Source organism: Pteropus alecto, unplaced genomic scaffold, assembly GCF_000325575.1.
Source record: "Pteropus alecto unplaced genomic scaffold, ASM32557v1 scaffold484, whole genome shotgun sequence".
Taxonomy (NCBI): domain Eukaryota; kingdom Metazoa; phylum Chordata; class Mammalia; order Chiroptera; family Pteropodidae; genus Pteropus; species Pteropus alecto.
Window position 1 is genome coordinate 1,653,162 of NW_006435778.1, and position 14,527 is coordinate 1,667,688.

Below are 14,527 nucleotides of genomic sequence, written 5' to 3' on the forward strand. Positions count from 1 at the left end.
TCAAATCAAATGAAATTCATTTGGAAGTGAAATTCAAAAGACAAAAGTGAAAACTTCAAATTGTGTTGTGCTAACAGTCATCTGACATGCTATTGCAAAAACAACTGTACTGAATCCTATCTAGACCAGAGTTAGTTGTATTTCGTCTCTTATAGAAATTCACATAAAAAAATAGGTTTAATCCAAAAGCATTTATAGTAACTTCCGCGTCTTAATAATACTTTTAAGTACAAGTTATATGAATAGTTACTATAAATAAGTTGGTTTGTTAGAGTAATTATTACAAATAAGAGTTATTATACAGTAAAGAGCTTGCTTTACTGTTTTGTTTCTATATTTAGTTCTTGGTATAAAAATTTCATGTTCTACAGACACTCATCCATAGAGGACAATCAAATGGCCAACAAACATATGAAAAGATGCTCAACATCGCTAGCTATTAGGGAAAGTCAAATCAAAACCACTTTGAGATACCATCTCACACCTGTTAGAATGGCTATTATCAAAAGGACAAGTAATAACAAATGTTGGAGAGAATGTGGAGAAATAGGAATCCTCATACACTGCTAGAGACTTGAAAACATATTCCAAAAGATATTTGCACACCAATGTTCATAGCAGCATTATTCACAGTGGCCAGCACATGGAAGCAACCAAAGTGTCCTACAATAGACGATTGGCTAAAGAAGTTGTGGTACATACATACAATGGAATGTTACTCAGCCATAAGAAGAGATGAAATACTGCCATTTACGACAACATAGATGGACCTCGAGAAAATCATTCTAAGCGAATTAAGCCAGACAGAAAGAGTTGAAAATCAAATGATATCACTTACATGTGGGATATAAACCTAAAAGCAACAAATAAACGACAAACAAACAGAGACTCATGGACATGGACTATAGACTAGTGGCTACCAGAAGGTAGGGGTTGGGGAAGGAGGGGATAGATAGACGGTTAAAGGGGGTCAAATACAGGGGGGTAGGTGGAGAGTGTAGTGAGTAAAGGTGATCAAATATATGGTAGCTGAAGGAAACTGGACTTTGGGTGGTAAACACACAATAAAATATAGAGATGTCAAATTATAATAATGTATACCTGAAAATTATGTAATTGTATTAACCAATGTTACCCCAATAAACTTAATTTAAAAAATAGTAATTTAAAAAATTTTTCAGGTTCTAGATATAAATTCTGTCCCCTTAATTTACTACTCAAGTCAGTTAACTGTTCTAAATCCCATTTCTTTCACTTGTAAAATGGGGATAACAATCTCTCATATCATTGCAATAAGAATTAAATGAAATAAACTTATAAATCAAAAGTATGCTAATACTTTTAGCATATAGCAAGTGATCAGTAAATATTAGCTATTTATTATTGTTGTTAAAGTATGTTAATCAAATTTTTTAGAATTTAATTTTATTATTAGATTCAAGTATACAGTACATTGGTTAGACATTTATATAGTGTATAAAATGATCCTCCTAATTGTTCTTTCTCTCCTCCTACTCTCCACCTACCCCTTACATTAATGCTAACTGCACTCTCTATGCTGTGCTCCCCAACCCCGTGACCATCTATCAACTACTAATTTGTACTTCTTTAACCCCTCACCCCTTTCTTCCAGCCTCCCAACCCCCCTCCCCTCTGGCAGTCACTAGATTGTCTTCTATAGTTGCGAGTCTGTTTTTAATTAGTTTGTTCTTTTTGTTCCTTAGATTCCGTATATATGTGAAATCATACGGTATTTATCTTTCTCTGACTTATTTCACTCAGCATAATAACCTCTAGGTCCATCCATGTCGTTGCAAATGGTAGGATTTCATTTTCTTCAATGGCTGAGAAATATTCCATTGTATATGTGAACCACGACTTCTTTATCCAATCATCTGTTGATGGGCATTTAGGTTGCATCCTTATCTTAGCTACTGTAAATTGTGCTGCCATGAATATAAGGGTGCACAGATCTTAACAATGATTGTTTTGGTTTTCTTTGGATAAATACCCAGAAGTGCAATTGCTGGGTCAAAAGGTATATCCATTTTTAATTTTTTGAGACACCTCCAGACTGTTTTCCATAGTGGCTGTGCCAGTTTGCATCCTCGTCAATACTTGTTTTTTGATTTATTGATGATAGCCATTCTGACAGGTGTGAGATGACATCTCACTGTGGTTTTAATTTGCATTTCTCTGATGATTAGTGACCTTGAGCATCTTTTCATATGTCTATTGGCCATCTGTATTTCCTCTTTGGAGAAATATCTGTTCAGGTCTTCTGTCCATTTTTTAATTGGATTGTTTGGTTTTTTGTTGTTGAGTTGTATGAGCTCTTTATGTATTTTTGGATAGTAATCTCTTATCAGATGTATCACAAGCAAATATCTTCTCCCATTCAGTCGGTTGTCTTTTCGTTTTGTTGGTGGTTTCCTTTGCTGTACTGTTAGTCAAGTTTTTTTAAAGTTTCAGTGACTAGTCTGAACTTCACATTTTCCAATTAGGAAAGGTAATTGAGATATGAGTATGATTCATTTGTCAAAATGACTGGAAACACTAACAAATTACATAATTTTGCATTCTTCAGATCTCAGCTTAAATGTCACTTTGTTGGAGACATCTCTTCAAAGCAGATCCTTCATTTAAATTTTAATTTTGAATATAGTAAACATCGATAAATATGACCCATATAAACAAATACTTTGGGAGTCCTCAGTAAGTTTTAACAATGTAAAAGTCTTGAGACCAAAATATTTGAGACTGATATAATGAATTGATTAGAAAATGTATATTCTCCTGATTTAAAGTATATTATGGTCTGTAAAGCCTCTGAGTGATTTATTTTCCCTTTTTAAGCTAGATTTAATGTGAGTAGTAATTAAGAATTGTACACACTCACTTTTCTCTATTGTATTTATACTTGCAATAAGGTTGTAAAAGCTAATTACAACTTCAGGGTTTGGTTTTGTTGTTGTTTTTTACTATGAACTAGAATTGCATCAACTCAATTATGCACTAGTTATCTTACGCAATTGGCAATTAAATTTTATGGTAATGATTACTAATAAATATAGCTTGCCTGCAAGACATAAATCTTTCCAGTGATCCATTGAGTGAAAATATTGGGAAGTACTATACTGAAATTATCTCTTTAATTCATCTCCCACTCCCACTCCCACTCCCACTCCTACTTCCTGCCCTAATGCCACCATTTTAGGTTAGCCACTTTTTTTTCATTTTTCTACCTACTACAACAGCCATTCTACATTCATTCTTCATTCTCACCAGTCTAATCCCCACACTGAGACAAGAATAATCTATCTCAAAATCAGATCTGGTCATGTTTCTAACCTTGTTATTAAAAAGCTTGCATGGCTTCCCAACTGTCTACATACAGTACAGGCCAAAAACCGATAGCCTATGGGCTGCTTAAAGAATAAAGATGGAGGTATTCCCCCACATGCAGGTATTTTGAAAATAGATTTCATATTAAAATATGGATATTTGGTTTTGCTTTTAAAAATTAGAAAATTGGGTAACACTGGGCCCAAATTTCTACATAGTAAAACTCAGAGCAGAGAATAGGACATCTAGATAGACAGGGCATATGTGATTTACAATTTCCAGTTAACCACAGTCCTTACCCAGTCCATTTCACTCATTTACTTTACCTGGATTTGTGCTACCTACTTTCAGGATAAAGCCCAGACTCCTTAGAAGGACAGATCCTTGATAATCTGGGTTAAGCTAAATTTCTACTCTCATTTTCCATCTGTCTTATGATTTCCCTTCACACACACATAATTTCTCAAATACACCACATTCTTTTATACTTGAAAGCTCTACATCTACATTCCTTCTACTTGGAATTTCCTTCCTACATTCATTTCCCCACCCCCTCCAGCAACTGAAGAATTCCTCTACTCCTCCTTCAAAATCCAACCATAAAAGGTGGGGAAACATATAATCTCATGTAAATGAGATAATGCATGTAAACATTTAATACAGAGCCTGGCATGAAGTAACCTCTCATTAAATGTGCTTACAATTCTAAAAGCTAGGTATTATGACCCCATATTAGGGACAAGGATGTTGTTACTTAAAGATAAAACAACTTATAAGACCAAGGAGCTAGTAAGTTACACAGTTGGAATTTGAACCCTAATCTCTAATTCTAAGGCCTATGCTATTATCACCAGGCTATACTGTCTTTCTTTACTTGACTTGAATGACATAGAACTACTAGATTAAATTTCCTAATATATTTCATCATGTTACCTTTCTAATCAGTTCCCTACTGTCAACAAAATCCAAATCATTCTATTTTCATATTTCTAATTGCTTATCACAGTTCAACCCACAAGTTTAATATACAGTCTCAACTAATTCAACTCATATTATTGAATGAACAAACATATGAATAATAAAACTTTTATGGTTCTCAATCTATATGATAGAATCTAAATATTTTCTTTAGCATTTCCCACATCACAAAATTTAATGCACAATATGCACTGAATAAAAAACTTATTAGAGTCTTTAATATTTATAAGCACAATCAGGTTTTAATCTCCCTATATGTAACATTATGCCTCTAAGCCAATAAAGTACTAAAACTCAGCAACATCTATGTGTGTATATACATATGTGTGTATATGTAAACTATTTTATTTAAGAATTAAAGTTCCCAAACATCTTAAAGGTTGCATATGTTATATGAACCTATTTATACAAAATGGTATGCATATATCTCTGTGCCTATATACTGAGAAAGCTGTCTGGAAAGATGTTCGGATGACTTTTATCTTTTTTTCTTTAAACTTTTATATATTATTATAATTAATTAGTGAGTATGTAACTTTTTAAAAACAACAAAGCTAGTTAAGTTATTTTAGGAAATACTTCTTTTGAACCCTCAACAGTAATGGGATTCATAAATTATAATCCCTCCCACCTCACTCAAAGCACATACTGAATCACATTAGGAAGTAAATATTGAAGTAAGTCCTAAGAGTAGGTAACTACATAAATTAGAAGTTTTAATTTTAGAAAGACATGTTATACATTCAAAGACCTTGAAATAACTTCTTATTAAATTAAAAATGATTGGAGATTTACCAATATTTAGAACTGTAATTAAATTACATTATTTCACATGATTAGTGAAAAATAACATTTATCTCATAATAGAAAAATCTTTATTTACAAATCACATATTTTCACATCTACTCTAGATGCATTTTTGAAAAAAAAGACACAATTAACAGTGTAAAATTAAGCAATTTCAACACAAGGATTTATTCAAACAATTAACTGCTAGTTACTGAAAATTCTGCCAATGGGACAACTAATGCATGTTGGCTTCCAGAATGGCCCATGTTTCTCCATACACATTTTCAATTTTCTAACAAGTGCCACAAAAAAATTTTTATTAACGCCAAATACCCTCCTCCATCGTCTTTCAACAAGCTCTAGGACTAAATCACAGCAACTAAAACTCAAAAAATTAATTTTATATTGAAAAAATTAGTGTATGGTATTCTTTTGTTCTAAGGTCAGAAAGTCAGTTGAATTTGAACTATCTACCATGGCATGAATCTGACAAAGATTAATTTAAAACAGATATTGTCTCTGAAACTAAAGTCCATTGAACAGTTTCACAGCCTATGTACCATGTGAAAGCCTCTCCCATTGCAGCTCTTCTGACTATTACACTTCTTTCAGAAATAGTTCAGTCTATTTTTATAAGATAGGTCATGTTATTACATTCCAGAACCTCATAAAAATCACAAAGCACAAAAATATAATTATAAAAAAAATAAAGCATAATCCTAGGGGCTTTGTGAGAATAAACATTAACCAATACTATCAAGAGAGAGCTGAGAATACTGTACAAAACAGTATTACATCACTATAACCAATTTTTGTTAATTACCAATAATTTAACAAATACTTTAAAAGAAATTTAACCACTGGGCAACCAATTATTTTAGCAAAATTTTTACACAATTATTTAGAATTATAATTGTTTCTATAAGATAAAAAATAAAAAATATTGGTGATTTAAGTAAGGTTACTCAAGTGACAGCTTACCTTTTTCACTCACCTGCTGCTTTAAAGCATCATTAATTTCATTACATGAATTTTTCAGCCTATAAATTCTTTCTGAACTCTCCTCAAATCCCTAATATCCAAGATACAGGGGCGGAAATCTATTCATATTTTAAGAATGCTTATAAATGTATACTTTTATGTAATGCTCAAAATAAAGGAAAGATGATCCATTCAATGCTGAATGGAAAATCCAGCATTGAATGCTGGAGCCAAAATGTAACTCAAATGGTTGTAAAAGTGAATAAGCAAGATTCTGTTTGCGGGCTACCTTATACTATAGGGTTTTTAGGGTTTTTTTTAAATTGTTTTAAAATGTATTTCTCAATTACAGTTGACATACAATATTGTATTAGTTTCAAGTGTACAACATAGTGATTAAACATTTACCCTACACTTTGTTTTGACCATATTTTGTTGAGCAAATAGTAGTTGTATTTTCCTCCCAAAAAAGATAAATTTGCCCAAAAGAGGAGATAAAATGCAAACTTCAGTTGTAATAAATTGCATATATGTTGTTTAAAAGCAACATTATAACAACTGAGAACCCAGTGCCAAATTAGTACAACACATATATGCCTTACTGCTAAACTGTACTCCTGAAACTTACGGATTTTGTTAACCAATGTCACCATAATATAAATAAATTAAATAAATACGTACATACATACATACATACATACATACATACTACAAGTATATTCTTAGTGGAATGAACTAAAATGAACAAAATATATTCTTTAAAAATGAAATATTTCACAATTCAGAAAACTGAGAAAAAATGCTAATTTACAGTTCTGTAGCATATTTACTACACATGATCTTAGACAAGTCACTACTAATATCAATATAGAACTTTATACTTTAATAGGCACTTCAGATACATTACCTCCTATGGCTGAATTCTGAAAAAAATCCTCTCATAAAAGGAGCTATGAAGATTGCTGGCACATCTTTTTTTCCCACAGCATGGCCTTATTATCGTCCCTGAACTGCTAAGATCACCAGGTTTAGAGCAGTAAGCAAATAAACCACATACTTAGATTACAACCATCATGCAAATCATTCCTATTTTTTTAACGATTAAAAAATTTTTCTGGACGTGGTTTCATAGTGTAGCGGTTAGCATGTCTGCTTTACACGCAGGAGGTACTGGATTCATGCCCCAGTAGAGCCATGGTCCATTGTCTATAGCCATGCCACCCTGAACGAGCCTGATTTTGGAAGCTAAGCAGGGTCGGGCTTGGTTAGTACTTGGATGGGAGACCACCTAGGAAGACCATGTGCTAGAGGCATAAATAATAATAAAAAATAATCAATTAAAAAAAATTTTTCCCATTACAGTTGGCATACAATATTATATTAATTCCAGGTGTACAACATAGTCATTAGATATTTATTAACTTACAAAGTGATCACCTGGATAAATCTAGTACCCACCTGACACCATACATAGTTAGCACAATATTATTGACTATATTCTCTATGCTATACTTTACATCCCCATGACTATTTTGTAACTACTAATTTTTACTTAAACCCTTCCTGTTTTTCACCCACCCCCTAAATCCCCTCCTATCTGGCAACAATCAAAACGTTCTCTGTATCTATAAATCATTCTTAAAATGAGTTTTATAGACCACTCCTCAGTAAAACTTCCAAAGGTTCTGTCTCTTTTTTTCCTTTGTTAAAATCTACTGCTTTCTAGCATTTTCTGTAAACAAAAGGAAAACTGAGAATATCTAAATTGCTATGGGTAAATAATATAGGCAAACAAAAATAATGTGAATAAAATCAATAATATATTCTCCATTTATAAAATCACCTGTTTGGTTTTTCTATCTATATTGCAAAATGAATTATTTCCTTGTGTTAAAATTATAACAATCAAATTTAAGCCATTTTGTACTACTGGAGAAAAAGTTAATCTTTTATGAATACATAATAGGTCTATGATATATGAATTTAATACACTAAATTATTAACAATAGTTGTTGTTCTAGTACAGCACCAGCTTTTTTTTTTAAGTCTGTGCATTAAAGGTGTGATATAACAAAGAAGGCAATGGGTGTTATTAAAGACAATAAAGATTTGTCACACACTATATACAAAACCTATATCTGAATTTTTTAATTTATGGACAGAAAAGGAAACATAATTTCACTATATAATATCTTCATTTAATAGATTTTTTTTTTATCTTCAAAATCACTCTTTTGGACTTAAGTTGTTCATTTTATTTTTCACAACGCATAATTGAATATAACCTAATGATTAAGATCTTGGACACAGGCATCAGATTGCCTGTGTTCTAACCTCAGCTCTGCCACTTAAACTAGCTATGTGAACTTAGACAAATTTCTTAAGTGGGCATCATTTCTTCATCTGTAAAACTAGGATAACAGTACATATCTCAAAACATTGTTGTATGAATTAAATACGTTAAAACATGTTAAATACTTAGCACGATGCTGGCACATAGTAAATGCTCACTATGTATTAGCTATTAATATTATTGTCGCCATTGTTAAGCAAAAAAAGTGAGATTATGTTAAATGTCAATATTTACAAAGTTTTTAAAATTAGAAGACTGTAAGATTATACAATCAAGATAAAATTATTCTTTAAAAACTCAAAACCTTAGTTTGTAATTTGAATAAGAAATAACCAAGTATCACTTAAAATGAATGATGAGTTACGTATGTTTGTACTGTTGATAAATTAACCTTTAAAATAAACATGAAATAAAACTAAAACATTAAAAAATAATTCTTATTCAAATAACAGATTTGAAATGTAAGCTAAGAAACAAAAAAATATTGGCTTAAATAGCTCAAAGTAAACAGGTAATATGGAAATACAATTAAAGTTAATACAACATAACTATATTTATTCCTTTTTATTTTAAAACAAACTCAAATTTGCAGAAAAATTGCAAGTACAGTTCAAATAATTTTTTGGAGGGGGAATATTTTCCAATTTTTTCCAGCTTTATTAAAGTATGATTGAAAAATAAAAATTGTATATTTAAGTTGTACATTATTTAAGATGTACATGATTTAATGTATATATACAGTATAAAATGCTTACCACAATCGAGTTAATTAACGTGCCCATCACCCTCACAGTTATCATCTGTATGTGTGTGTATGTGTTAAGAACACTTAAGATCTACCCTCTTAGTAAATTTCAAGTATACAATACAGTATTATTAACCATAATCACTATGTTGTACATTAGATCCTTAAAATTTTTTCATCTTATACCTCAAAGTTTGTATCCTTTGACCAACATAACCCCTTTCCAGGCCCTGACAACTACCATTCTACTCTCTGGTTCTACAGTCCAACTATTTTAGATTACCAAATTTTTGCAGGCCATTCAAGAGTGTGTTGCTGGGCTTCAACATTCCCTTTTAGGCTGCTGCCACTTGGTGCTGTCACTTTCCCTTCTTCCCTGTGTCTCACTTCCTTTTCTCTCTTGCTTCCCCCAGGTTTGGACTGAATTTTTCAGAAAAGTAAGGCAGAAGAGAGAAAAGAGAATGGTTAAGAGTTCGGGGATAAGAAAGAAGAGGAAAGAGGAAGAGCAAGTATCATTTTATGATATCTTATAATTAGCTGTTTTGCTACACTGTGATTCCTATATTCCTAAAGCCTATCCAGAAAATAAAAAAATAAACAGTACAGAAAATAGGAAAGAAGAATATGATATTGAAAAAGAAAAAAAATGTTTTTCTGAAATGTACTAGATCTTTGTTCTTACTTATTTTATATTTCCAACCATTAAGAGTTTCATAGATTATAACAAGATTATGAACTATGTCCAATTCCTTTTCTCAGTTTATAATTGAAAAAAAAAAAAAAAACATACCACACACAGGGAATTTAAGGTACTTAAATTTGTAGGCTATGCAGAATAGCAGCAGTAAATGAACAATTCCTATAATCCTACAATCCCTACAATCCAAACTGTAAAACCAATAATGATTAAAATTAGAGAAATATATGCAAAATATATCTTTAATAACAAAATATTTCCCAGTTCTGAATCTTATTAAATAAAAAATGGAAGGCAGCAGATATTCTCCTTGCCCTTTCCATAAGGCAATTCAGGGAGACTGAGCAATCACTTGCACTTGATACCAAACAGTAACCAACTCTGTAACACACCCTTATATTACCGCTCCTTTCCTTACCTATCTCACTTCCTTTTCTCTCATTCTTGCTTCCTTAGGATTAAATTCTCTTAACCCTAAATAACACAATAGCACATTAAATAAGACAATAGCACATTAAAACATTTCCAAGTTCAGTGGAAAACAGGACATCTCCCTTAGTCCAATGCATTCTATAGCACAAATAATACTGAGTTTTGTGACTTGCAAAAATAAAGACTGTAGGCTACCAATTGAAAAGGAAGAAGAAAAATTATCTCTATTGACAGAACTAATAAATGAGTTCAACAAGGTTAGAGGTACAAGATCAATATACAAAAATCTATCATACCAGTATAAGATCAATTACCAAAAATTAATTGTAATTAAATACACTAGCAATGAATAATCTGGAAGTAAAATTAAGAAAACAATTCCACTTAAAATAGCATTAAAAAAAAATAAAATACTTGAGAGTAAATTCAACCAAGGAAGTACAGAATTTCCACTCTATAAAATATTGTTGAAAGAAATTAAAGAGGACCCAAATAAGTGGGAAAACATGCCATGTCCATGAATCAAAAGACTAGGTCTTGTTAAAATGGTATGGTAGATAGAACAATGCCCACCCTCTTCAAATATATCAATATCTAAATCCCTAGAACTTGGCAAAAGGGACTTTGCAAATGTGATTAAGTTAAAATTCTTGAGATGTGGAGATTATATGAATTATCTGAATGGGTCCAATGTAATCATTGGGTCCTTATAAAAGGCAGGCAAGAGGCTTAAAGTTAGAGAGAGGAAATGTGACAATGGAAGTAGAGGGTGGAGTAATATACTTCAAAAATGGAGGAAAGAGCCATGAGCCAAGGAATGTTAGTGGCTTCTAGAAGCTGGAAAAAGGCCTGGAAAGGGATTTTCCCCTAGAGCCATTGGATGGCACATAGCTTTGTCAACAACTTGATTTTTGCCCGGAAAGACCCATTTCAGACTTCTGAACTCCAGAATTGTAAGATATTAAAACTGTTGTTTTCAGTCACTAAAGTTGTGGTATTTGTTATGGCAGCAATAGAAAATTAATACAAATGGCAATAACCATTTGTACAATTTGATCCACAGATTCGATGCAATCCCTATAAAATCCCAGCTGGTTTTTGAAAAAATTGACAAGCTGATACTAAAATTTATATGGACACTCAAGGGAACCAGAATAGCCAAAACAATCTTGAAAAACAATAATAAAAACTGTATATGGTACTGGCAAAAAAACAGACACACAGACCAATGGAACTAAATCAAGAGCCTGAAAATAAACCCACACATATATGGTCAACTAATATTTGACAAGGGAGCTAAAAGTACTCGATGCAAAAAGCATAATCTCCTCAATAAATGGTGTTAAGAAAACTAGATATCCACATGCACAAGAAAAATTGAACCCCTATGTTACTACTCACAAAAATTAACTCAAAATGGATTAAAGACTTAAATGTAAGGCCAGAAACCACAAAATTCCAAGAAGAAAATATAAGAAAATAGCTTCTTGACATAGGTCTTGGCAATGATTTTTTTTGGATATGAAACCAAAAGCACAAGAACAAAAGTGAAAACAAGCAAGTGGGACTACATAAAATTTAAAAAGTTCCTTCATAGTCTACGACCATTCTACCCTGAACAAGCTCGATCCTGTCTATCTCAGAAGCTAAGCAGGGTCGGGCCTGGTTAGTACTTGGATGGGAGACCACCTAGGAAGACCAGGTGCTGTAAGTGTAAAAAATAAAAAAATAAAGGCTTGTAAGGTCCTTGCAATCTGTGAAGTCAACCAAGGGTTGCCTTGCCTAAAAAAAATATAAAAAAATAAAAACAAACAAACAAACAAGAACTAAATGTTACCAAGGATGTGGAAAAAAGGGAACTGAGTGCACTGTTGGCAGGAATGTAAATTAGTACAGCCTCTATGGAAAACAGTATGAAAGTTCTTCAAAAAATTAAAAATTTAACTACCATATAATCCAGCAATCCCACTTCTGCATATATATTGAAAGGAGTGAAATCGCTACCTGGAAGAGATACCTGCCTTCCTATATTCACTGTAGCATTATTTACAATAGCCGAGATATGGAAATAACCTAAATGTCCATCAAGAAATGAATGGATAAAGAAAATGTGGTGTGTTTCTATATACAATGGAATATCATTCAGCCATAAAAAAAGAAGGAAAATTGCCATTTGTGGGAACATGGATAGACCTTGAGGGCATTATGCTAAGTGAAAAAAGTCATAAAGACAAATATTATATGATCTCACTTACATATGGAATCTAAAAACATCAAACTCATAGAAACAGAAAATAGAATGGTGGTTGCCAATAGCTGAGGGGTGGGGAAAATGGAGAAATGTTAGTCAAAGGGTACAAATTTTCAGTTATGAGTAAGTCCCAGGAATATAATGTACAGCATGATGGCTATTCAATAATACTATATTATTAACTTCCAGGCAAGATGGCAGAGTAGGTAAACTCGTCTCCTCTCACAATCACATAAAACTAGAGCTAAATTATAAAACAACCACAATTGAGAACCACCTGAAGACTAGCTACACAAAATCTCTATAACTAAGGATATGAAGAAGAAGCCACATCAAGACTGGTAGGAGGGACGGAGATGTGGAACAAGAAGGTCCCGTACTCATGGTGTGGCGATTAAGAAATGGGAAGGATATCTTGGCAGAGTACCTCCTAAGGAGCAAAGGGTCCCAGCCCCACACCAGGCTCCCTAGCACAGGGCATCAATGGCAGAAAGAGGAGTCCCCATAACATCTGGCTGTAAAAAGCACATGGGATTGTGTCCCAGAGATACAAAGGGCTGCAGGAGATGGAGACATGCTGCTCCTAAAGGCACAAAATGACTCACTTTAAGTTCCAGCACAGGGTCAGCAGTTCAAAAAGCTCCAGGGACATACAGGGAGGAACTAAATTGACAAAATTCAGGGCAAGGTCTGGAGAGGCAGGACTTGAGGTAACTCTCTCCAGGGACAGAAGTGCTAGCAGGTGCCTGGGAGTAACTCTCTCCAGGACAGAAGTGCTCCTCTGTGGAGCTCTCCTTGCACCCAGCTGGCCCATCACAGGCAGGAGCCAAATTGATGCTCTCTATTAACCTAACACCATTCATCCAACCCTGCTGATCCCGAGATCCTACGCAACTCAACTTGCTTACCCGTGCCTGTTCCAGTGGCATCTCCATGAAAGCAGCCTACCTTGGCTCACCATGCAGACTTTCCCAAAATCTCTCAAAAGTCCACAAACCCCAAAGAAGCAGTGGCCAGCCTCAGCATGCCTTGTTGCTCTTGCAAAGTGACTCCAACCCCAATATAAGCAACGACGAGTCTCAACTTGCATTAAAATTTCCATCAGGTGGCCCTAAGTCTGGTATAAGCAGCAGCCAGTCTTGGCCTGGAATATGTCTTCAACTAAGCAGCCACAAGCCCAACACAAATGGCAACTGGCCTCAGCCCACATAGTGGTGTCTACCAAAAGATTCCCAAGCCCAGCACAAGTAGCAGCTGTCCTCAGCCACAGCATAGGCTCTCCCACACCTCCATGTCCAGCATAAGTGGCAACCAAATGCAAATCACTTTGTAGCTCCTACCAAGCAACCTTAAGCCTGGTATAAGCAGTAGCTGACCTTGGCCTGCACTGGAGCACCTCCCAAGAGGCTCCAGACCCAACACACCCAGTGGCTAGCTTCAACCCACACCAGAGCACCACCCACAAGCTCCAAAAACAACACACCTGAAAGGCAGATTCAGCTGGCACAGAACCCTGCTAAAGCAACTCCAGCTCCATGGGACAGCCATCTCAAGGCAACTTAAATGCTGTTGTCACAAACAGACCTTGCAACCAGCCAGCACGAGGGTCAACCTCACCCACTGATGTGCCAACAGCAATTGAAGGCCAAATACAACAGGTGGTCACATACAACCCACACAAGGGACATACCCAGAGCACCCAGCTCCACTGACCAGAAAGACTGTACTACTAGGCCCCACAGGGCGCCTTCTACATAAGGCCACTCCGTCAAGACCAGGAGATGAGGCAGATCTACCTAATATTTAGAAACAAACACCAGAAGTCAGCCAAAATGAGAAGACAAAAAAACATGTCCCAAATGAAAAAAGAAGGCAAAACTCCAGAAAAAAGAACTAAATGAAATGGAAACAAGTAATCTACCAGAGTTCAAAATACTGGTTATAAGGATGCTCAAT

At 34.1% G+C, this 14,527-nt stretch overlaps 1 protein-coding gene and 1 pseudogene across 1 annotated transcript in view; one reads left to right on the top strand and one right to left on the bottom strand.

Annotated features, from left to right (window-relative positions):
• The window catches only part of ZSWIM5 (zinc finger SWIM-type containing 5), a 147,342-nt gene that overhangs the window by 116,288 nt on the left and 16,527 nt on the right, over nt 1-14,527 (bottom strand). The window lies entirely within an intron of this gene.
• On the top strand, nt 11,917-12,034 carry LOC112479367 (annotated as a pseudogene).